This window comes from Nicotiana sylvestris, chromosome 1 (assembly GCF_000393655.2).
Source record: "Nicotiana sylvestris chromosome 1, ASM39365v2, whole genome shotgun sequence".
In the NCBI taxonomy this organism is placed as follows: Eukaryota; Viridiplantae; Streptophyta; class Magnoliopsida; order Solanales; family Solanaceae; genus Nicotiana; species Nicotiana sylvestris.
Window position 1 is genome coordinate 134,018,528 of NC_091057.1, and position 26,562 is coordinate 134,045,089.

At 40.8% G+C, this 26,562-nt stretch overlaps 1 pseudogene; it reads right to left on the reverse strand.

Moving 5' to 3' along the window:
• The window catches only part of LOC104223187 (U4/U6 small nuclear ribonucleoprotein Prp31 homolog), a 236,160-nt pseudogene that overhangs the window by 162,999 nt on the left and 46,599 nt on the right, over window positions 1–26,562 (reverse strand).

The window sequence follows — 26,562 nt, forward strand, 5'->3', positions numbered from 1 at the left end:
GAGAGGTGGCTTATAGACTTGCCTTACCACCTAGCTTGTCAGCTGTGCATCCTGTGTTTCATGTATCTATGCTCTGGAAGTATCGCGGAGATCCATTGCACGTGTTAGATTTCAGCACTGTCTAATATGGACAAAGATCTGTCATATGAAGAGGAGCCGGTGGCTATTCTAGACCGGCAGGTTCGACAGTTAAGGTCGAAGAGTTTTCCTTCGGTGCGTGTTCAGTGGAGAGGTCAGCCTCCTGAGGCATCGACCTAGGAGTCCAAGTTCGATATGCGGAGCCGTTATCCTCATTTATTTCCCGACTCAGGTACTTCCTTCTTTTGTCCGTTCGAGGACAGACGGTTGTTTTAGAGGTGGAGAATGTGATGACCCAATAATGTCATCTTTGATTTAAATATTTATTTCTATGTTTCATGAAAATGTCAAGAACTTACCTGCTATGAGTTGAGTATCACTTAAATAGTTGATGTATATGGCGTTTCTTTTCTAGCAACATATTACTTATGAGGTCATTATCAGAATTATTTTTCGTGTGGTGTTACGTTGATTGGATTGTGTATGTGTTGTTAGGATAGGTTCTTGGGATTCTCTGACAGGTGGATAGGCCTAGTTACAAAGGAAACTCTGACAGAAATTTTGGAAAACTTGGGAGTTAGAGATGTGTGAGAAAAGCGATAAGTTATGCTAAGTGTTTGGGGGTCGACTCTACTTCTCATTCGAGGACTATTAATATGATTAATACCAATTAGATATGATAATAGGTGTACGAGGCATATTAGAAGAGATATGGGGTCTAAGGAAAGTCCTAAGTCTAAGCCAAGTTGGAAAATTTCATAATAGACTAACGTTGCAAATGAGTATGCACAAGACCTCACTTTGGACGAGCATATATACATATATATAAGGATTTGTGTGAGGCACAACCTATCAAATTAAAGCTCTATGAGTCTAGTTTCCAGAACATCAAACCGATTGTCATTTGGAAGTGTATATAGAAAGTGATAACCGTTTTACAAAAAGTTATCAGAGCAGGCTACGCAACCTGCATATGGCTACGCAGCAGGCTATGCAACATGCGTAGCAAAAATCAGAATTTGGCCAAATTGAAAGCCTCCTACGTAGGTTTCATGTGTAGGCTACGCAAGGAGGCTACGCAGAACTAGAGTTGAATTTTAAAGAGCTGAAAACGTGGGTTTAGAGAGAGAATGAGTTAGTTCTTCAACTTGGAATGAATTTTAGAGAGAAGGAGGAGCTCTTCCAGCATGGATACACTTCAAGTTAAGTTATTTTGGCATAAAGATGATTATATAACATCATTAGGTGAGAATACTAACATTATTATGGATCAAATCCATAGGAAATGGGTTGAATCTTCAAGAACACCAAAAAGAAAAAAATGAGATTCCTCCACCAAAAGATAATTCCTTCACTTGAGCTTCATATATATGTAATATTGGAGTATGGATAGCATGTTTATGAGTTTTATTTGAAGTTGTAATGGGATATTGTATGAACCCTAAGGGTGGGTCTTGAAAATGCTATTTTTGGGGAAAGAAGAAGATGAATAGAGGAATTGAATTGAGAATCACCATATTGATTGGAGTAAATGATTTTAACTCGAATTTGGTTAAATTACATGAATCTATTATTGTTTTTATCAACAAATTAGTGTTTTGGGTTAAAATAATTGGTAGAAAATTCCATAGACTTGAATTGAGAATTTGAAGGCCGAGTTGTGGTCGAATTTGAGTAATTTTGGTATGGTTAGACTCGTGAGGGTATGAGGATTCTGAAAATATAAATTTTACCCGATTCTGAGATGTGGGTCCAAGGGGCATTTTGGTCATTTTACATAATTTTGCATATTAGCTTAGAATTTAATTATAGAATCAGTTACTCGAAGTGTTATTTATATTATGAAATTGAATTGACTAGATTTGGGCCATTTGGAGTCTGATACTCGTGGAAAAAGCGGTGTTTGAGGCTTGAGTTGGCCGTGGATGTTCGAGGTAAGTGTTTGTTCTAACTTTGGCTTGAGGGAATAGGATTAGGATGTTATTTGCTACTTGCTAATATGGAGTACGGTGTATAGGCATGGTGACGGTTATCTATGCATCGGAGTCTAGCATGACCGTGGGTCTTAATTGCTTTTAATTCGAATAATGTGACACAATCTCCTTGTTTACTTGATAAGTTTCATATAATGTGAACGATTGAGGTAGAATTGTGATTGGTGTACTTTTGGAGCGTTAGCTCAAACATGAATGTGTTAGTTGAGGAAGAAGTGATTTAAAAAGAGAATGTGTTGTGAGTACTCCCTTGCCGGGATATGTAGACTGATATATACTCTCCTTTGTCAGGATATTTTGGGTTGTTAGCTGTACCCTTGTCGGGTTAAAGGTATTGAGTTGTTATCCTCCCCTGAATGGGTCTACTATATGAAGTCAGATATTATATGATATTATGAGATCGTGTGGCACGTTGTCCACTTATATATGATATTATGGGATCGTGTGGCACGCCGTCCACTTATATATGATATTATGGGATCGTGTGGCACGCCGTCCACTTATATATGATATTATGGGATCGTGTGGCACGCCGTCCACTATATATATATATATATATATATATATATATATATTATGGAAACCGGAGTTTCTTCTATTTATTCCGATACTTCATTTTTATCTGTTACTTCCCGATAGCATGTCCCCTCCCAACTTTACTTTGTATTATCTTATTATTGTTTCTTGCACTTGTTATATATATTTGTACAGGTTAATTGTGGTAGGTCCTGTCAAGCCTCATCACTACTTCGCCGGGGTTAGGCCAGGCACTTACCAGCACATGGGGTCGGTTGTGTTGATGCTGCACTCTGTGCATTTTTGTGCACAGATCAGGGAGCAGCTTTCGGACCGCAGCAGTAGGACTTTTGGGAGCTATCTTCAGCCTAGGGACTCTCGAGGTAGCCTAGCTGGTGTTCGCAGGCCAAAGTCCCTTTCAATGTTTTTTTCGTTTGTTTATCTTGTATCAGACAAACATGATGTATTTTCCTTTCAGACATTGTTTGTAGCATTCTATAGTAGTCCGTGAGCTAGTGACACCAAACTCTGGGTAGCATTTTAGTTCAAACTTCCGTACCTTTGGTTTTCAGTTGTTTTAAATTTAAAGTCTCCCGTTTAGATTTTTTCTCGCTTATTATATTGTTGAAAGGAAGCAGGAAAGGTGTTTTAAACATTTGTCATGCCTAGCTCTCATTAGTAGGCGCCATCACGACTCCTGAGGGTGGAAAATCCGGGTTGTGACAATTTTATTATTTACGTAGATTAGATTGAGCAAGTTGACGTGTGTGCTAGAGTGCAGGTAGTCCCAAAATATCATGAACAGGGTCCTAGTGCTGAAGAAACTGAAGGAAAGAGAGACACAAAGTGAGCGACAACTATGTGGTCGCATATGCAGTCGCATGCGAACCTCATAGTCATCACTTACTCAGGCAGAAATCTTGGCTAATGTAGTTGTCGACTATGCGGTAGTTTTTTCATTTATGCATCCCGCATACCTACTTTGCGATCGCATTTTGCATTGCAAAGTGTATCTAGGCTGCCCAGTCATAAGTCCACCGCATAACACTTATGCGATCGCATATTGTGTTATGCAATGAACATAGGCGCCGCATAGCTGCTAGGTATAAATCCTAACCCTCTCTCTGCACACACTCATGTTTGAACAAAAACAAGAAAAACAAAGAAAAGAAAAAAAGGGAGAGAAGAAGAGAACACGTAGCATATGCTAAGGACGAAAAAGGAAAAGGATCAAAACAATCCAATACTCACACTCTTTCTCATTTCAATTTTTGAATCCACGAGTTTCAGGTATGGCTTCTTATTTCTCCTCTCTTCTCGTTACTTTCATTTTTCCTTCTTGTTCTCTCTATTGTGAACCTACCCTAGCTTGGAAGCCATGAATAACTAAAGGTGTTTTCCTGTATATGGTCGAATTGGGCGAATTTTATGACTTGCATGGTAGTGCTGTATGTGCATTTAATTTTCTTTGGTGAGGAGTGAATTAAGGAATTTTGTGTGCTATTGTTGATGAACCAAAGAGGGGGAAGTCTGAGTACCCCTCTCTCTTGTGAAATTAAATGCAATGGTCTTTAGATATTTTTTAAATGGGTGGCAATAGGAACCCACGTGATTTCAGGAAGGTGTAATTTTTGTGAGCAAGATGACTTCTGCGGGCCGCATAATTGTATTGGAAAAAAACTAAGTCTGTATATTGAAGATGACGTGTCATGATACGCGGACTGGTCAAAAGGTCAAAACGCAATAAATAGCCAAGAGGCACGGGCGACAACAGATATGGGGAGAAGAAAGCAACATAGGTGTGGACCGTTACTCAAATGGCACGAGTCTCGTACCTATTCGAGTCATTTAAAGACCGAAGATCGGAAGGGATTGAAGATATGAATCTGATGACGCAAAAGAGTCCAAATTCAGCATTAAATATCAAATACGTTAGAGAATTTGTGTTTAATAGGAATGATTGAGTAACGTTTCTTTTAATGTCATTTATTGTTCATAATTGTCTCATTAAGACAAAGGCATTACACCTTCTCCTAGAATCAACTATAAAAGGAGAAGGACTCAATATCTGTAGGGACACAAAATATTATTGAGATTACACTGAAATACAAAACTACTTATTACTTTATTATTCTCAGAAATCTTCTATTATTTTCGTCTCCAGATTATCAGTAACCCGAATTTCTCTTTATTTCTAGCTTTGATCAAAGACTCAGATTTTTGGTTAAACAAATTGGTTCCGTTACCGGGAATCTGATAATCTATTCTTTTTACGTTACATCCTACCTGTTGTTATCATCATGTCAAACAACAACGAAAACATTAATGAAAATCAAGCACATCAAGTGGATGGAGATCAACGTGATGATCTTTCCCCTCAAGGTTCTCCACGTGGATCTCGTGAGGGCTCTCCTAATGATCAATCTGAGCATGTTGATGGAAGAGATGAGGTTTTACAGAAAATAATTGACGTACGGGTTGACAAAGCTTTAGAAGCTCTAATCCGTCGATTACCTGCTGCACCGTCAACACCAAATGACAACACGTTGGAAAATCCCCGTTCTGGGTTGATTAATTCGGGTAATGGAGCAACCCCCAGTGATTCACAGGAGGGGGAACCAGGTAATTCAACTACTTCTCATTGGCAAAACTTAGTACTAACCTTGCAGAAACAGCTTAAGGAACAAAACGAACGCATAGAGCAAATCCCCGGAGTTCCACCTGTGATTAGAGGAGTGGATATGGACAAATATTCACAACAACCTTGGAAGCCAAGTGCTGCTCCCCTTCCAATTCCTAAAAAGTTCAAAATGCCTGACATCCCAAAATATGATGGTACAACAGATCCACATGACCACGTGACTGCATTTACAACAGGCGTGAAAGGCAATGACTTAACCAAACAAGAAATTGAATTAGTACTGGTCAAGAAATTTGGAGAAACACTCACCAAGGGCGCATTAACCTGGTATTCTCTTTTACCTGAAAATTCTATAAATTCTTTTGCTGAGCTTGCAGATTCTTTTATTAAAGCACACTCGGGAGCTCAAAAGGTTGAGAAAAGAATGGAGGATATTTTCAAAATCAAACAAGGGGACTCCGAGTTGCTCAGGGATTTTGTTGATAGATTCCAATATGAAAGAATGACTTTGCCTCGTGTTCCTGATAATTGGGCTGCAATAGTTTTTGCAAGCAACTTAAATGACAAAAGTTCAGAAGCCACGAGAAGGCTTAAGGAAAGTCTTCGTGAATTTCCTGCAACTACTTGGAATGATGTTTATAACATGTACAGTACGAAGTTGCGAATCGAGGAAGATACCGTTCCCCAATTTCATCATGAAGAAAGGAGCAGTTCCAGGAGATCAGAGATCGAAAAGAGATCATGTAAGAATAGGTATGATCCATATATGGGACCTGCAGGGAAAGACTCACGGTCAAAGCAGGATAGTCAACGATATGATCAAAAATCGAGGAACAGGGAATCTGGTTCTTCATCAAGGTTCAGAAATGACCGAAACAGACAAGAGTCACAAGATGATGACAGAAGTTTAAAGGCAAGGTTCGGTGGATATAACTATAATGTCACTACCTCCGAGCTCGTAGCTGTTTTGAGGAGCATGGGAGATAAGGTACGATGGCCAAAAGAGATGCGGTCAAATCCAAATAGACGCAATCCAGACCATTTGGTGCGAATTCCACAATGATCACGGGCATAAAACTTCAGAATGTAGATTCTTACAAAGTGAAGTGGATCATCTATTGAAACAAGGGTATCTCACTGAGTTATTTAGTGAGAAAGGTAAGCAAGCCTATATGAAAAATAGGCAAGATCCACCAAAGCCTCCTTCACCTAAGAGAACCGTGAATGTTATAAGTGGGGGAGAAGATATTCACGGTGTAACATATACGGCTTCCAACAAGGTTTCTAAAGTAATGATAACACACGGGAAACGGGTACGGTAGGTTTTAGAAAACGAAAGTATTTCTTTCGATGATGCAGACACAGAAGGATTAATGACCCCACATAACGACACACTGGTAATATCTTTACTTGTACATGATACTAATGTAAAACGAGTTTTGATTGATCCAGGAAGTTCCGTAAATATTATACTATTAAGGGTATTACGTGAAATGCAAGCTGAAGACAAAATGATACCTAAGGCGCATACCTTGTCCGGGTTCGACAATTCAAGTGTGGTAACAAAAGGAGAGGTAATTCTAACAACTTTTGCTGCAGGTGTTGTTAAAGAAACTAAATTTCAGGTAGTAGATATGGAAATGACTTATAATATGATCATGGGGAGACCTTGGATCCATGATATGGATGTTGTCCCATCAACTCTACATCAAGTTATTAAATTCCCATTACCGTGGGGAATTTGCCAAATTCGTGGGGATCAGTAGACAGCCGGGAGGATCAACGCTGTAACAGATACGAGCACTGTAAATAAAGAAAAATAGCAATTACAGGAAACAGTTGAAGGTATCAAGGATCAAACCTCAACTGAACAAGAAAAGACAGATTTAGACTCGAGACCTGATACAATTCAAGAACCTGAAGAGAATGAAAATATCAAAAGAACAATCGAAGAGCTCGAGGCTGTGATATTATTTGAGCAATGGCCTGAACGGAAGGTTTATGTTGGAGCCAATTTAAGCTCAGACATGCGAGGTATGTTGATTGAATTTTTAAAAGCTAACGTGGACTATTTTGCTTGGTCCCATTCTGATATGACAGGGATACCACCGGATGTGATGACTCACAAACTAAATGAAGACCCATCCTTCACACCAGTAAAGCAAAAGAAAAGAAAGCAAGGAGCTTTCAAAAATCAGGCGATTCAAGATGAGGTCCAAAAGCTATTGAAAATTGGGTCAATCCGCGAGGTAAAGTATCCTAATTGGTTAGCAAACACAGTTGTTGTACCTAATAAAAACGGTAAGTGGCGGGTTTGCGTGGATTATACAGATCTTAACAAAGCATGCCCAAAAGATTCTTTCCCTTTACCGTATATAGATCAGTTAATTGATGCAACTGCAGGACATGAACTTTTGAGTTTTTTAGATGCATATTCGGGGTACAACCAAATTAAAATGGACCCCAGTGATGAAGAAAAAACTTCTTTCATCACATACAGGGGGACTTACTGTTATAAAGTAATGCCCTTTGGTCTCAAAAACGCTGGAGCAACCTATCAAAGGTTGGTCACCAAAATGTTCCAAGAACATTTAGGAAAAACCATGGAGGTATATATAGACGATATGCTCGTCAAAACCCAGCATTCTCATGATCATATTTCTCATTTATCTGTTACATTTGAAATTTTACGAAACTTTAATATGAAACTCAATCCAGAAAAAATGTGCATTTGGGGTTGCCTCAGGCAAATTTTTGGGTTTTCTCATTTCTAACCGTGGTATTGAGGTAAATACTTCTCAGATCAAAGCAATAGAGGAGATCCCTAATATCCTTACGAGTAAAAAAGAAGTCCAAAGGCTAACGGGAAGAATTGCAGCCTTGGGGAGATTTATTCCCAAATCTTCAGAAAGATGTTTTAAATTTTTCTCCGCACTCAAAAAGCAAGATCATTTTGAATGGAATGAAGATTGCCAACAAGCCCTTAGAAATTTAAAAGCTTACTTGTCAAATCCACCATTATTGGCAAAACCAAAGGAAGGAGAAAAGCTACTCATCTATTTGGCCGTATCAGAAGTTGCGGTAAGTGTTGTTTTAGTCCGTGAGGACCAAGGTAAACAATCTCTTATCTATTATGTAAGCAAGTCTTTACTATATGCTGAAACACGATATCCACAACTAGAAAAATTAGCATTAGCTTTGATCATGGCATCTAGGAAATTAAGACCATATTTTCAATATCATCCCATTGTTGTAGTTACTGCTTTTCCATTACGAAACATTTTGCATAAACATGAATTGTCAGGAAGGTTAGCAAAATGGGCTATAGAATGAAGTGAATACGAAATCATTTATCAACCTAGGACTGCTATAAAATCTCAAGTATTAGCCAATTTCGTAGCTGATTTTAGCCAGGGGATGCATTTAGAAGCAAAAAATGAATTACAAGTTTTTAATGGTGCAAACCCGGGGACTTGGATTTTATTCACTGATGGTTCGTCTAATGTAAAAGGAGCAGGCCTAGGGATAGTTCTCATACCACCTACGGGTGAGACTATTAGATAGGCTATAAAATGTCATTCTATAACTAACAATGAAGTAGAGTATGAGGCTGTAATTGCAGGTCTAGAATTGTCACGAGAACTCGGCATAACACAGATTATAATCAAGAGTGATTCACAACTCGTGGTCAATCAAATGTTGGGGACTTATACAGCCAGGGAGACACGAATGCAAGAATATCTCGAGAAGGTACGGGAACTAATAAAGCAATTCCAAACTTGGAAGGTAATACAGATCCCAAGAGATGAGAATGTGGAGGCAGATGCTTTAGCTAATCTCGCATCTGCAGCAGACGTAGCAAACGACCTCAAATGCTTCAGTCGTACATTTATTTCATTCTTTTCTCGAACCTGATAAGAACGAGGTAAATTTTAATCATTTAACATGGGATTGGAGAAACGAAATTATTGCTTTTTTACAGCGCGGAACCGTGCCTGATGACAAAAGAAAAGCTCATGCACTTCGCAAAAAAGCTGCTCATTATTGTTTACATCAAGGAAATATTTATGAAAGATGTTCGATGGACCATTAGAAAGGTGTCTCGGACCTTCCCAAACAGAATATGTGATGAGCGAAGTACATGAAGAACATTGTGGAAATCACGCAGGAGGAAGGTCGCTAGTAAAAACGCTGATTCCAACAGGGTATTATTGGCCTAAAATGGAAGAAGAAGCAAAAGATTTCGTGTCCAAGTGTGATAAATGTCAAAGATACGGCAATAATATGCATAGACCAGCTGAGCTACTACATCCTGTCATAGCTCCGTGGCCCTTCATGAAATGGGGAATGGATATCATAGGTCCATTACCACAAGCAAAAGGTCAGGTGAAGTTTCTACTTGTACTTACTGATTATTTCACTAAATGGGTAGAAGCAGGAGCATTTAAACAAGTACAAGAGAAAGAAGTTAAAGACTTCATTTGGAGGAATATAATATGCCGCTTTGGAGTACCAAAGGAAATCGTGTGTGATAATGGTCCGCAATTCATAGGAGCTCAAATAACAGAATTTTTTCAAAGTTGGCAAATTAAAAGGATAACATCTACACCATACCATCCAGTGGGTAATGGAAAAGCAGAATCCACAAACAAGGTCATTATCAACAACTTGAAGAAAAGGTTACATGATTCAAAAGGTAATTGGTCTGAGGTATTACCTGGAGTATTATGGGCTTATCATACAACGACAAAAACAAGCACGGGAGAAACACCATTTTTAATGGTTTATGGTGCGGAGGCCTTAATTCCAGTTGAAATAGGAGAATCAAGCACACGGTACGTTCAAGCAACGGAGGACACAAATGATGAAGAAATGCGGGTGAACCTTGATTTGCTCGAAGGAAGAAGAGAAACTGCATTAATAAGGATGGTAGCACAAAAGCAAGTAATTGAACGGTATTATAACAGGAAAGCACGCCTCAGATCTTTAAAATTGGGGACTTCGTGCTTAAAAAGGTGTTCCAATCTACAAAACTGCTAATTCAGGAAAGCTAAGTCCAACATGGGAAGGACCCTACAGAGTTCGTGACATTGCAGGAAAAGGAGCATACGAGTTGGAGACAATGGATGGCAAGGTTCTGCCCTCACATTGGAATGTTGTCCACCTAAAGAGATATTATTTCTGAGAAAGTACCTACGATCAGGTATCGCTATATTAGAATTTTTCTTTGAATTGTTAAAATTTTACTAACAATTTTAGATGCTAGGCAAAAACCCTAACTCATGCCAAATGATGAGTCACGGCCTGCACGGCAAAATGGAATATTCTAAAATTCCCAGCCCAGGGTTACAAATTAATCTGATGGAAATATACACGGTTTAGGTAGTATTCATCTCTAATCGCACCTCCGAGTCCCGTATGTTTTTCTGTTCCAGGAAAAGGACCAAAATTGAGAGAAACAAACAAGTGCTCGAGGCTTCATACTTCACCGCTCAAACACTTGGGGGACTACATATTATACACAGATACGTGCAAAAAAAAATAGATACGAAAATCGAACAAGATTGAGCAATATTTAAGAGAAAAATCAAGCTACAAAGTGACAAGTGTTGAGCAAAGGTTACGGAGCTTTCAGCATTCATCATAGTGTTTTTTCCCATTAGAACAAAGGGAGATTTGTATCATCATAGTGCTTTTTCCCATGAGAACAACAGAGTCACCTTTCAAACTCATGAAAACAACAGAGTCACCTCTCAAACTCATGAGAACAACGGAGTCACCTCTCAAACCCTTCTTAATACATGAAGATAGGGTCATGACTATGTACTGAAATGGGTTATGAGGAAAAACCTTGTTTATTTTATATTTATTTTGTAAAAATCTGTTACAAGAAAAACAGTTACAAGAAAGTTATAGATGTATTTTAAAACATGTAATATTCAAAAGCTTGTCCAAGTTCATGAATAAAAACTTGTCAAAGTTGTTTCAAACAAAACATGTGTATTCCTATTTCTTTCATCATATTGTAACACTATTATGAAGTTGAGACGTCTTCTTCATTAAGTGTCGATATATATAAAAGGGCCCTCTTTTATAAACCTCATGTTAATAATTCATGAGAAGAATCATAAAGCATTTTCAAAGGATAAAAATGCTAAGCTATTCTATAAGTCCTAAATAAATAAAAAGGCAAGATAGAACATATAAAAGTACTGAGAAAACTTAGTCAGCAAAATATTTTTACAAGTGCCCCATTATTATAACTGGGGACTTTTCCAAAAAAATCCCTTAAAAACTGCCAAGGGATAAACCACCAATCAAACAAAACAAATAAAAACAAAGATCTGGAAACATAAACTGGTCACTGAGGGGCTGGAATGTCAGAAGTTGCTATATCGGCTTCACTTTCAGGAACAACCATAGGTACGGTGGTAACCTCTAAAGAAGCAGCAACATGAGCGGTTTCAGCTGGGCTTGAAGTGTTAGGTTCAATGAGGGGAGCAAGAGTCACGGAAGCTTCAACTTCCACAGACTGAGTCATAGAAGTTTCACCCTCGGGAGCTGGAATTGCAGCATCTTCAACTTCAACTGCCACAGCAACGGCTTCTTCATTTAAAGGTTCTTCAGCCACGGGAGCTTCAATTGACGGAGAGGGAAAGTCAAGTGGTTGTTGGGTTCTCTCAATGGTCTCTAAAACTTTGGCCAACTCTGAGTTTAAATCAAAGTTTTCTTGACTGGCCTCCATTAAAGCATCACGACGAGAGTTTAGAAAAGTCCAACTCACCTCTATGTTAAAATTCTCATCAAGAAGTTCGTACAACCTTTCCCACATAGAAAGATCATTCTTTAACACTTGATGTTCAGCTAAATGAGAATCAATGGAAGCTTCAAGGGAGGCATGGGAACTCTTTAAGGCACGTACTTTGTCAGAAGAGATCCTTAAATCAGCTTGAACTTGAGTCAAGTTTTGCACTAATTCTCCTGCATATTCTTCTTTCTTGCCCAAGAGTGCCTTAAGTTCTCTGATCTTCACTGGACTTTGATAACTGTTCTGAAAAGAAACATTCAAGGTGCTCCTTGTCTTTTTCAAATTGACTTGAAGAAGCTTTGGCAACTGCTAACTCAGAAGTCAGACCTCGCTTTTGCTGTTCCAGGAGATTTCTACTCTCTAGCAATTCTTCTATAGTTCCCTAAGCATTCTCAAACTGCTCTTTCCAATTAGCTACTTCTAGTTAGGCTCCCATGGCTATTTCCTCAGCCTCGTGGATAGACTTTTCAGACTCACGGGCTTTCTTTTCTAGAAGGGAAATTCTTCCTATCAATTCTGTACCAATGAGGTTAGCCTACAGTGACAACTTATAGAAATAAGAATTTGGAGATAAAAAAAACTTGTTAGTAAGTAAAGGAAAAATACCTTCAAAGTAGAATGAACTATGTCATTCATCAGAGTTAAGCAACTGTGGCTGCTCATCTTCTTCTTCTCAATATCTCCAATCAAAGGCCTAAGCCAGACATCTGCTTCACCAGACTTCCTCAAAAGACTGTTATTAGCAGGAACTTCAAGTGTAACGCTCCTCATAGCCAAGTTTCTGCTACTGGAACCCTCCTATGCATGTTGAATAGAGGAAGGGGGAGCTATAGAAGGAGGAGCGGTAAAAGAAGTGAAAATATCAGGAGTCACAGGACTCGAAGCAAGTAAGGGAGCAGAAATAGGTAAGTGAGCAGGAACAGATAGAATGGGCAAGGAAGCACTTGAAACCAACGGAGGAATAGAAGGAATGGGAACAGAGGAAGAAAGAGGAACTTCATCTAAAAGAGGAATAGATTCATTGGTGTCCCTCGGAGTGGTTTCATCATCAGAAGGAACGTGAACAAGTTCGGTAAGAGAGGCACGGGCAGGGGTAACTTGTCACGGTCCAATCCCTGAACCTGGTCGTGATGGAGCCTCTCGTGAAGACAAGGCCAACTAGACCAAAACAGAACACCTCTTTTAAACAGTTAATCATCATAAACAGTGATAACATATAATATAATGCTCATAAATTGCGGAATTTAACGATAATAACAGCAGGAACCATCCCGACACAGCCCAAACTGGGGTGTCACAAGTCACGAGCATCTATGAGAATGAAATTTCCACTTTACAGTCTAGAAATACACTGAACAGGAATAATGAATAACATAGAAAGAAAGTGGTGTTACGAACGCTGGCAGTCACCTCGCTGAACCTCTACAACTCTGCCTCCACACAGCCAATACCTGCTACCGGGTGAATAAATACCTGCAACTGCACGCGAGGTGCAGGGTGTAAAGTGAGTACTCCAACTCAGTGAGTAATAAAAGTAAATAATAACTGAGTAGCATGAAATCACGTAAAGCAACCAACATGCTATGTAGAAGCAGTGTAAAACTCCTTGAGAAAAGTCAGTGAAACTGTGAATTCTTTAGAAAATACCTTGGCTCGGTTCTAAACCTCTTTTGAAAATGATCTTTTCAATAGTTGTGAAATAATTTCAAAACAATTGGTGCCGCTATGCACAGAAATCCACCCCTCGGGCACAAATACCACAGTTAAACAAGTAAAAGACAAGTAAGTATGCAAAATGAACACATAACCCTCGCCCCTCGGGCAATCATATAGAATAGTACCAGCCCCTCGGGCACAAATTAGTTCCTGGTCATCCATTGTTACCTAACCGCACGGTGTTATTCCTAGTCAATCATTGTTACCTGACCAAATTGCATCATACAGTGTCATTGTTACCACTGTAACCTCACAATCACTCATATTAGCCCCTCGGACATAGTATCAATCACTCAACATAATGGTCAGCCATTGTTACCTGACCAAATTGCATCATACAGTGTCATTGTTACCACTGTTTCAAATCACATGGGTACCAGCGCTCACTGTGGGTGTGCAGACTCTGGAGGGGCCCCTTACGGCCCAAGCGCTATATCAAGCCACCTCGTGGCATCATCACTCAGCATATCCTCACATCACTCAAGCCACCTCATAGCATTAAAAGTATCTTAGGCCCTCGACCTCATATCACTCAGCATATCCTCACATATGGCCCTCGGCCTCACTCAGTCCAAAAATCATCACAAGCCCCTCGAGCATTCGTAAAACAGTAGTTATCAGCCCAAAACATGATGTAGAAATATCATTTAAGTTTCAAATCTGAGTAAAAGTTGCTGAGTTTGTAAAAAAGTAGATAGCAATAGGACTGAGTTCAAATAATAAGTCAAGAAGTAAGGAAACAGTGATAAAAATCCCTGAAGGGTTCAAATAGTTGGCACGAGCCCAAATATGGCAATCAGCCCAAATCATGATGATAACAAATGAATTTCAGTCAAATATTCAGTAAAATCATCAATCGGGATGGACCAAGTCACAATCCCCAGTAGTGAAAGACCTCACGCTCATCATCCAGCGCGTATCTTGCCTCAATATAGCACTATGATGTGCAATCCGAGGTTTCAAACCCTCAGAACATCATTTACAACCATTACTCACCTCGAACTAGCTAATTATCTAGCTCACGACGCCTTCGCCCCTTGAATTGGCCTCCACGCACGTCGAATCTATCCAAAATCAGAACGAATATATCACAATATGCTAAGGGAACAAAGCCCAAGCGAAAACATTCGAAAAATATCAAAAATCTCGAAATTAGCAAAACCCGAGCCTCGGGCCCATGTCTCAGAATCGGGTAAAATTTAAATTTTCAGAATCCTCCTACCCTCACGAGTGTAACCATACCAAAATTATCCAATTCTGATACCATTTGGTCCTTCAAATCATCATTTTATATTTTTGAAAGGTTCCACAATTTTCTTCCCAAATTCCATCTCAAATCACAAATTAAATGATGAATTCAGTGATAGATTCATGTACTCTAACCAAATCTGAGTTAGAATCACTTACCCCGACCAATTTCTTGAAAACCCTTCGAAAAATCGCCAAAATCCGAGCTCTCTAGGTCAAAATATCAAATAAAACCCAAAATCTCGTATTTATAGAATACCCCTCGGATTCCGACACCGCTGACCGTACAAAAATGACCGCGGTCCGCGCAAAACCAGCGGGGTCCGCGCAAAAACGACCGCGGCCGCGCAGGTCTTGCTCTGCAGGGACAGGATTTTGTATTTTGGACATAACTTTCTCTACAGCTGTCCAAATTGAAATATCTTTACCTTTCTGGAAACTAGACACGAAGGGCTATAACTTTCGTTTTTGAATCACCTCAAAATTCCTTGTGGATCAAAAGATATGAGTTTCCGCAGTAGGACCAGCAACCTGCAGTCTTCATGACCGCGGCCGCGGCCACTTTGACGCGGCCAGCACTAGGCCACCGCGCCCAGCGCGAAATGGAGCGCGGTCCGTGCTAAAACTGTTGCTCCCTCCATTTTTCTAAGTTCCGGGGTGTCCGTACTCGCTCAAAACTCACCCGAAACACACCCGAGGACCCCGGGACCTCAACCAAAAGCACCAACGCATATTAAACAATATTCAACCTCGTTTCAATCATTAAAACACCTCGACTAACACCAAAATCATCAAATCACATCGAATTCAAGCCTATGAATCTCAAGAACTTACAAATTCCATTTTTGATCAAAAACCCAACCAAACCACGTCTGAATGACCTCAAATTTTGTAGACAAGTCCAAAATGACATAACGAAACTACAAAAACTCTCGGAATTCCATTCCGACCCTCGGATCAAAATCTCACCTATCAACCGGAATTCGCCAAAATACTAACTTCGCCAATTCAAGCCTAATTCTACACCGTACCTCCAAAACCACTTCCGATCACTCTCCTAAGTCACAAATCACCTCCCGAAGCTAACCGAACCATCGGAACTCACATCCGAACCCTCTAACACATAAGTCAACATCCGGTTAACTTTTCCAACTTAAGCCTTCTTAAAAGAGACTAAGTGTCTCATTTCTTATCAAATCCTCTCTGAACTCGAACTAATCATCTCGATCCCATAAAACACGGATAACAAAGCGTAAAGAAGCTGAAATGGGGGAAATAGAGAGGTAACTCATGAGACAACTGGCCGGGTCGTCACATCCTCCCCAACTTAAACAAATGTTCGTCCTCGAACGAGTCAAAAGACATACCTGAAGCCTCAAACAGATGAGGGTATCTATTCCGTATCTCCCGCTCGGTCTCCCAGGTAGCCTCCTCCACGGGCCGACCTCTCCACTGCACCTTCACTGAAGCTATATCCTTTGATCTCAACTTCCGAACCTGGTGACCCAAAATAGCTACTGGCTCCACCTCAAAGGTCAAATCGTCATCCAACTGAACGGTGCTGAAGTCCAAAACATGAGACGGATCCCCAATATACTTCCAGAGTATAGAAACATGAAATACCGGATGCACACTCGACAGGCTGGGTGGTAAAGCAAGCTCATAAGCCACCTCCCCAATTCTCCAAAGCACCTCAAAAGGCCTAATGAACCGAGGACTCAACTTGCCTTTCTTCCCAAATCTCATAACATCCTTCATGGGCGAAACCTTCAGCAAGACCTTCTCACCGACCATGTAGGACACATCTCGAACCTTCCGGTCCGCATAACTCTTCTGACGTGACTGTGATGTACGAAGCCTCTCCTGAATCACTTTCACCTTCTCTAAGGCATCCTGAACCAAATCTGTCCCCAATAGTCTAGCCTCGCCGGGCTCGAACCAACGAACTGGAGATCTACACCGCCTCCCGTACAAAGCCTCATATGGAGCCATCTGAATACTCGACTGGTAGCTGTTGTTGTAAGCAAACTCTGCAAGTGGTAGAAACTTATCCGATGAACCTCCAAAGTCAATAACACAAGCACGCAACATGTCCTCCAATATTTGAATAGTATGCTCGGACTGTCCGCCCGTCTAAGGATGAAACGATGTGCTTAACTCTACCTGAGTACCCAAATCTCTCTGCATGGCTCTACAGAACTGTGAAGTAAACTGAGTACCTCTATCTGAGATGATGGAAACAGGAACGCCATGCAACCGAACAATCTCCCGGATATAAATCCCTACCAACCACTCTGAAGAATAGGTAGTACACACAGGAATGAAGTGTGCAGACTTGGTCAGCCGATCCACAATCACCCAAATAGCATCAAACTTCTTCAAAGGCCGAGGAAGTCCAACCACAAAGTCCATAGTGATTCTCTCCCACTTCCACTCGGTAATAACCATCTGCTGAAACAAGCCACCCGGTCTCTGATGCTCATACTTCACCTGCTGATAGTTGAGACACCGAGCTACAAATCCCACAATATTTTTCTTCATTCTTCTCCACCAATAGTGCTGCCTCAAATCCTGATACATCTTCGCAGCACCGGATGAATGGAATACCGCGAGCTATGGGCCTCCTCCAGAATCAGCTCCCTAAGCCCATCCACATTGGGCACATAAATCCGGCCCTGCATCCTCAACACACCATCATCACCGACGGTCACATCTCTGGCATCATCATGCTGGACTATATCCCTAAGGAAAAGCAAATGCGGATCATCATACTGGTGCTCTCTGATGCGATCATATAAAGAAGACCGAGAAACCACACAAGCCAACACCCGACTAGGATCCGAAATATACAACCTCACAAACTGATTGGCCCAGGCCTGAACATCAACCGCAAGAGGTCTCTCCCCAACTGGAATATATGTCAAACTCCCCATACTCACTGCCTTTCGGCTCAAAGTATCGACCACCACATTGGCCTTTCCCGGATGGTACAATATAGTGATATTATAATCCTTAAGCAACTCCAACCATCTCCACTGCCTCAAATTAAGATCCTTTTGCTTGAACAAATGCTGAAGACTGCGATGATCAGCGAACACCTCACAAGATACGTCATACAAGTAATGCCTCCAAATCTTCAATGCGTGAACTATGGCAGCCAACTCCAAATCATGAACGGGGTAGTTCTTCTCATGGGGCTTCAACTGCCGAGAAGCATAAGCAATAACTCTACCCTCTTGCATCAATATACAACCAATCCCAACTCTTGAAGCATCACAATACACAGTATATGAACCTGAAGCTGATGGTAAAACCAACACTGGAGCTGTGGTCAAGGCTGTTTTGAGCTTCTGAAAGCTCTCCTCACACTCGTCCGACCATACGAATGGAGCACCCTTCCGAGTCAACTTGGTCAAGGGAGATGCAATGGAGGAAAATCCCTGAACAAACTGGCGATAATAGCCTGCTAACCCAAGAAAGCTACGAATCTCTGTGGCTGAGGACGGTCTGGGCCAACTCTGGACCGCCTTTATCTTCTTCAGATCAACCTATATACCCTCGCTGGACACCACGTGCCGCAAGAAAGCCACTGAACTGAGCCAAAACTCACACTTGGAGAATTTTGCATAAAGCTTCTCCTCCCTTAGTCTCTGTAACACAACTCTCAAATGCTCCGTGTGCTCCTCCTGACTACGCGAGTACACCAGGATATCATCAATGAATACAATAACGAGCGAATCCAAATAAGGCCGCAATACACTGTTCATCAAATGCATGAATGTTGTTGGGGCATTGGTTAGCCCGAAGGACATTATCTGGTCCTGAAAGTAGTCTTAAGAATATCTGAATCCCTGATCTTCAACTAGTGATAACCCGAACGGAGATCAATCTTGGAGAAAACCCTCACTCCCTGAAGCTGATCAAATAAATCATCAATGCGAGGTAAAGGATACTTGTTCTTAATTGTTACTTTGTTCAATTGCCTATAATCAATGCACATTCTCATCGTGTCATCCTTCTTCTTCACAAACAAAATCGGTGCACCCCAAGGAGACACACTAGGCCGATTGAACCCTTTATCTAGGAGTTCCTGAAGCTGTTCTTTCAATTCCTTCAACTCTGCTGGTGCCATACGATATGGCGGAATAGAAATGGGCTGAGTACCCGGCACCAGGTCAATACCAAAATCAATATCCCTGTCCGATGGCATGCTCGGCATGTTTGCAGGAAAAACATCGGGAAAATCCCTCACAACTGGGACAGAATCAATACTAGGAGTCTCAGCTCCAACATCCCTCACAAATGCTAGATATGAAAGGAAACCCTTCCCAACCATACGCTGGGCCTTCAAGAATGAAATCACTCTACTAGGGATATAATCAGTCACACCATGCCACTCGATCCGCGGTGCACCCGGCATAGCTAAAGTGACTGTCTTAGCATGACTGTCTAGAATAGCACAACACGGAGATAGCCAATCCATGCCCAAAATAACATCAAAGTCCACCATGCTCAATAGCAATAAATCAACTCGGGTCTCCAGACCCCCAATAATCACAACATATGACTGGTACACACGGTCCACAACAACAGTATCTCCCACTGGGGTAGATACATGAATAGGTAAAGAAAGAAACTCTTGGGGCGTACCCAAATAATGAGCAAAATATGAGGACACACAAGAATAGGTGGAACCGGGATCGAATAATACCAAGGCATCTCTGTGGTAGACTGGAACAATATAGCTCTTAACCGTGCAATCAACTTAATTAATAGCAAACTCCCCAACTTGGATCAAAGCCATATAACAAAACGCACTCAATAAATCATAACGCACATACTCTATTGTTGTTGTAATACCATAGTGAGATTGAACTCACTCCTTCATAAGCTTGTGGAAACACAAATCATCTGGAATTTTTAACTCTTCTGCAATTCTTGTATTCACTCACACAACAGTTAAGCCCACTCTCTAAGCAGCACAATTTAGATTTCAACGCATATTCTTCACTTGTAAATGAGATCTTCTAATAGACAACATAAGGATCACACCACCTTAGAGCACTCCGCAGGAGATAACCCACCTGTTTTGCCTCCAATTAACATTTTGTATACCTTCCACTGCCATACACATTACACAGTTACTTAATCTTCCTGAGTCCAAACTCATACCGTAACATGAAATTTACTTCACTCCATATAGGAGACATGAAAAGATTATTTACGCGCCCATAACTCGGGGCTACACATCCAATTACAATGGAAATCAAACACTTAATGGTTCATATATCATCCAGCAGACCTTCCTTGCCACTTCCGAGTCATATAGATACATCTCGCAGTACTGACATACTCATCACGTAGCTATCCAGCCGTCATTCAAACCAATAGGGGCAATACCGAACATATAAGTTCGAAACACTTGCTCACACAATCAACACCTCGGTGCTCAAGCCATAGGCAAAGATCCGAACTCAAGTCCTCCAGACCGGCCCAACATCAACTCATAGAGATCACATCTCGCCCCTCGATCGGGGAATCACAAGTCGTTGATGCACGTCTAATACTGAGCGCTCATGCGCGCGTACGAACACGTGGAAGGAATTTCAAGAGTTACTTTTCAATCTGACTCAAGGACGCACGATAAGAATTTCAAGAATATGAAATTTTTCCTAAAGGTTCTGTAGCCTCTCGAGGATAAATACAGACGTCTCCGTACCGATCCGCGAGACTCTACTAAACCTGCTCATGACTCGTGAGACCTATGTAACCTAGGCTCTGATACCAACTTGTCACGGCCCAATCCCCGAACCCGATCGTGATGGCACTTCTCGTGAAGACAAGGCCAGCCAGACCAAAATGGAACACCTCTTTTAAATAGTTAATCATCATAAACAGTGATAACATATAATATAATGCTCATAAATTGCGGAATTTAACGATAATAACAGTAGGAACCATCCCGACACAACCCAAACTGGGGTGTCACAAGTCACGAGCATCTATGAGAATGAAATTTCCACTTTACAGTCAAGAAATACACTGAACAAGAGTAATGAATAACATAGAAAGACAGTGGTGCTGCGAACGCTGGCAGTCACCTCGCTGAACCTCTACAACTCTGCCTCCACACAGCCAATACCCGCTACCGGGTGAATAAATACCTATAACTGCACGCGAGGTGCAGGGAGTAAAGTGAGTACTCCAACTCAGTGAGTATAAAAGTAAATAATAACTGAGTAGCATAAAATCACGTAAAGCAACCAACATGCTATATAGAAACAGTGTAAAACTCCTTGAGAAAAGTCAGTGAAACTGTGAATTCTTTAGAAAATACCTTGGCTCGGTTATAAACCTCTTTTAAAAATGATCTTTTCAACAGTTGTGAAATAATTTCAAAACAATTGGTGCCGCTATGCACAGAAATCCACCCCTCGGGCACAAATACCACAGTTATACAAGTAAAAGACAAGTAAGTATGCAAAATGAACACATTACCCTCGCCCCTCGGGCAATCATATAGAATAGTACCAGCCCCTCGGACACAAATTAGTTCCGGTCAGCCATTGTTACCTGACCGCACGGTGTTATTCCTGGTCAGTCATTGTTACCTGACCAAATTGCATCATACAGTGTCATTGTTACCACTGTAACCTCACAATCACTCATATTAGCCCCTCGGGCATAATATCAATCACTCAGCATAATGGTCAGCCATTGTTACCTGACCAAATTGCATCATACAGTGTCATTATTACCACTGTTTCAAATCACATGGGTACCCGCGCTCACTGTGGGTGTGCAGACTCCGGAGGGGCCCCTTACGGCCCAAGCGTTATATCAAGCCACCTCGTGGCATCATCACTCAGCATATCCTCACATCACTCAAGCCACCTCGTGGCATATAAAGTATCTCAGGACCTCGGCCTCATATCACTCAGCATATCCTCACATATGGCCCTCGGCCTCACTCAGTCCGAAAATCATCACAAGCCCCTCGGGCATTAATAAAATAGTAATTCTCAGCCCAAAACATGATGTAGAAATATCATTTAAGTTTCAAATCTGAGTAAAAGAGGCTGAGTTTGTAAAAAAGTAGATATCAACAGGACTGAGTTCAAATAATAAGTCAACCAATAAGGAAACAGTGATAAAAATCCCCGAAGGGTTCAAATAGTTGGTACAAAGCCCAAATATGGCAATCAGCCCAAATCATGATGATAACAAATGAATTTCAGTCAAATATTCAGTAAAATCATCAATCGGGATGGACCAAGTTACAATCCCCAGTAGTGAAAGACCCCACGCTAATCATCCAGTGCGTATCTTGCCTCAATATAGCACTACGATGTGCAATCCGGGGTTTCAAACCCTCAGAATATCATTTACAACCATTACTCACCTCGAACTGGCTAATTCTCTAGCTCACGGCGCCTTTTCTTCTTGAATTGGCCTCCACGCGCGTCGAATCTATCCAAAATCAGAACGAATACGTCACAATATGCTAAGGGAACAAAGCCCAAGCGAAAACATTCGAAAAATATCAAAAATCTCGAAATTAGCAAAACCCGATCCCCGGGCCCACGTCTCGGAATCGGGTAAAATTTACATTTTCAGAATCCTCCTACCCTCACGAGTCTAACCATACCAAAATTATCCAATTCCAATATCATTTGGTCCTTCAAATCATCATTTTACATTTTTGAAAGGTTCCATAATTTTCTTATCAAATTCCATCTCAAATCACGAATTAAATGATGAATTTAGTGATAGATTCATGTACTCTAACCAAATCTGAGTTAGAATCACTTACCTCGACCAATTTCTTGAAAAACCTTCGAAAAATCACCCAAATCCGAGCTCTCTAGGTCAAAATATCAAATAAAACCCAAAACCTCGTATTTATAGAGTACCCCTGAGATTCCGACACTGCTGACCGCACAAAAATGACCGCGGTCCGCGCAAAACCAGCGGGGTCCGCGCAAAAACGACCGCGGCCGCGCAGGTCTTGCTCTGCAGGGACAGGCTTTAGTATTTTGGCCATAACTTTCGCTACAGATGTCCAAATTGCAATATCTTTAACTTTCTGGAAACTAGACACGAAGGGATACAACTTTTGTTTTTGAATCACCTCAAAATTCCTTGTGGATGAAATGATATGAGATTTTGCAGTAGGACCAGCAACCTGCAGTCTTCACGACTGTGGCCGCGGCCACTTTGACGCGGCCAGCACTAGGCCACCGCGCCCAGCGCGAAAAGGAGCACGGTCTGCGCTAAAACTGCTGCTCCCTCCATTTTTCTAAGTTCTGGGGTGTCCGTACTCGCTCAAAACTCACCCGAAAAACACCCGAGGCCCCCGGGACCTCAACCAAAAGCACCAACGCATCTTAAACATTATTCAACCTCGTTCCAATCATCAAAACACCTCGACTAACACCAAAATTATCAAATCACATCGAATTCAAGCCTATGAATCTCAAGAACTTACAAATTACATTTTTGATGAAAAACCCAACCAAACCACGTTCGAATAACCTCAAATTTTGTAGACAAGTCCAAAATGACATAACAAAGCTACAGAAACTCTCGGAATTCCATTCTGACCCTCGGATCAAAATCTCACCTATCAACTGGAATTCGCCAAAATACTAACTTCGCCAATTCAAGCCTAATTCTACACCGTACCTCCAAAACCACTTCCGATCACTCTCCTAAGTCACAAATCACCTCCCGAAGCTAACCGAACCATCGGAACTCACATCCGAACTCTCTAACGCATAAGTCAATATCCGGTTGACTTTTCCAACTTAAGCCTTCTTAAAAGAGACTAAGTGTCTCATTTCTTACCAAATCCTCTCCGAACTCGAACTAATCATCTCAATCCCATAAAACATGGATAATAAAGCGTAAAGAAGCTGAAATGGGGAAAATGGAGAGGTAACTCATGAGACGACTGGCCGGGTCGTCACATAACTTCAGCTTCATCCTCAGAAACGATGTGTCTCCTGGCTCTTGGTCTAGCTATCAAAGAGGTGTTTTCATCTTCATCATCCTCAGAATCCTCTTCTACAACTTTCCTCTTTGACAGCGTAGCTTGAGTTCTCTCCAAAGAGAGTGAAGTACCAAAAGAGGCTCGAAGGGCAATAGCTACTTCAGTTGTCATTCCTCGAATAGCAAATCCTGACAAAAAGAAGGATAAAAAAGTTAGAAATAAGAAAGGACTTAACATACGAAAAAGCATAAAGAGATGCATACCGTGCGTTTTCATTTTCCAACCAGGAAAATTGGAAATGGATTTCCAAGTTCTCGCCTCCATAGGCATGGCTTTCAAAATTGAATCTACCCAACCACGGAAATTGGGAACGGTTTCCACATCTCCCATGGTTGCTATAGAAAAGCAAAAAAGGATGAAATTAGAAAAGAAGTTGAAATTCTTAAAGATAGGAACGGTAAGGAAAAAACACTTACGTGCAAAGTTCCACTTCTCAGGGAAGGGGATATTTGTTTCACCCACCAAATCAACTGGGTGTACCGCAACATAACGAGTGTACCACCCACGATCCTTGTCATCTTCAGGGCTTACCAAGACCCTTTTACTTCTTGCAGTTAAAGTGAAAACTCCATTGCGGAATAGCTTGGGGTGGTAAAGATGAATAAGGTGGGGAAAGGAAAAGTCAACATTAGCTTTGACAGATAAATACCTCAAACAAGCCACTGCTCTCCATACAAGGGGGCCAATTTGTCCCAAACAAATTTCGAAAAAGCGACAGAAATCAAGTATAATTGGGTCAATAGCAGGAATAAATCCCAAAGTGAAGGGATAAGTATAAACAAAAGAAAATCCAATCCTAAAAGAAGATATTCTCTGGTTTGGATTAGGGATCACTATATGGAGATCACTTCTCCAGTTGCAATCTTTTCGAACAATAGAAACCAAAGGTTCAGTGATTAGAGAAGGAAAAGTGTCAGCTTCTCTAAATTAACAACTTGTTCACGAAGAGATTTTCTATCATTCTCAAATGATAAGACATTGGGTACTATTTCCTCAACTAAAGGCTCTTGAAGAGGCTCAGAAAGTTCTTTACCTTTAGAAGAGGATTTCTTAGTGATAGAACCTCTAGAAATAGTGCCAGAACTAGAAGAAGGAGTGATGGAACCAGAGGAACCACCACGAATGGATCCTAGGATACGAAGCCTGCCACCTCTACCCCTTCTATGTCTTATAGGGGTATTGGGGAAGCTATCAAGAATTGGGATTCTCTTAGGGTTAGGATTCGGAGACGCCATTGCAGAGAAAGGATGAACTAAAGAAGAAAGGAACAAAAATAAAGAGTAAAGTATCTTTTAAGGTTTTATGAAGAAGAAGACAAAGGAAAAAAGGTTAAATATGTATATAATAGCAACCGTCAAACAAAGAAGTCTAATGATGGAAAGCTATAATAAAGGCAACTATCACTTCGTGAATAGAGGGGATGAAGAAACCTTGAAAAAAGGTTGCAGAATTACTGAGCCAATCAGAAGGTGACACGTGTGCAGAGCATTAAATAGAAAAGACAACTGAAGCGTTAGTACTGTCATAGCATTGATTACGGCAAAAATTCCTTTTTTGTGAAGATTCACTTCCCAAATATTTAATTGATAAATAAATGGAAAGTGGGGGGACTATCTGTATTGGGAAAAAACTGAGTCTGTATATTGAAGATGATGTGTCATGACACATGGACTGGTCAAAAGGTCAAAACGCAATAAATAGCCAAGAGGCACGGGCGACAACAGATATGGGGAGAAGAAAGCAACATAGGTGTGGACCGTTACTCAAATGACACGAGTCTCGTACCTATTCGAGTCATTTAAAGACCGAAGATCGGAAGGGATTGAAGAAATGAATCTGATGACGCAAAAGAGTCCAAATTCAGCATTAAATATCAAATACGTTAGAGAATTTGTATTTAATAGGAATGATTGAGTAACGTTTCTTTTAATGTCATTTATTGTTCATAATTGTCTCATTAAGACAAAGGAATTACACCTTCTCCTAGAATCAACTATAAAAGGAGAAGGACTCAACATCTGTAGGGACACGAAATATTATTGAGATTATACTGAAATACAAAACTACTTATTACTTTATTATTCTCAGAAATCTTCTATTATTTTTGTCTCCAGATTATTAGTAACCCGAATTTCTCTTTATTTTTAGCTTTGATCAAAGACTCAGATTTTTGGTTAAACAATAATCTCTTTGAGGTCCGCACAATCATCGCATATGACCCCCCTAAATTTCCCTAAGTTAGAGCAGGTTATGCGATTACCTTTGCGATCGCAAACCTTTTATACGGTCAGCATATGTGCCACGTAGTGAGGCAGACCATCAGGCTATCTAGCCTTCCAATATGCGGTCACTTTGTGATTGCATAACCACTTATGCGGTTGGTTTTGCGATTGCATAACTGCTGATCATTTTCTGCTTTTGCACATATGCGATGGTTATGCGGTTCGCATACTTGATATGCGATCTCATAACCCATCGCATAATGGACTCATTTTTTTGTTCTTTTTCT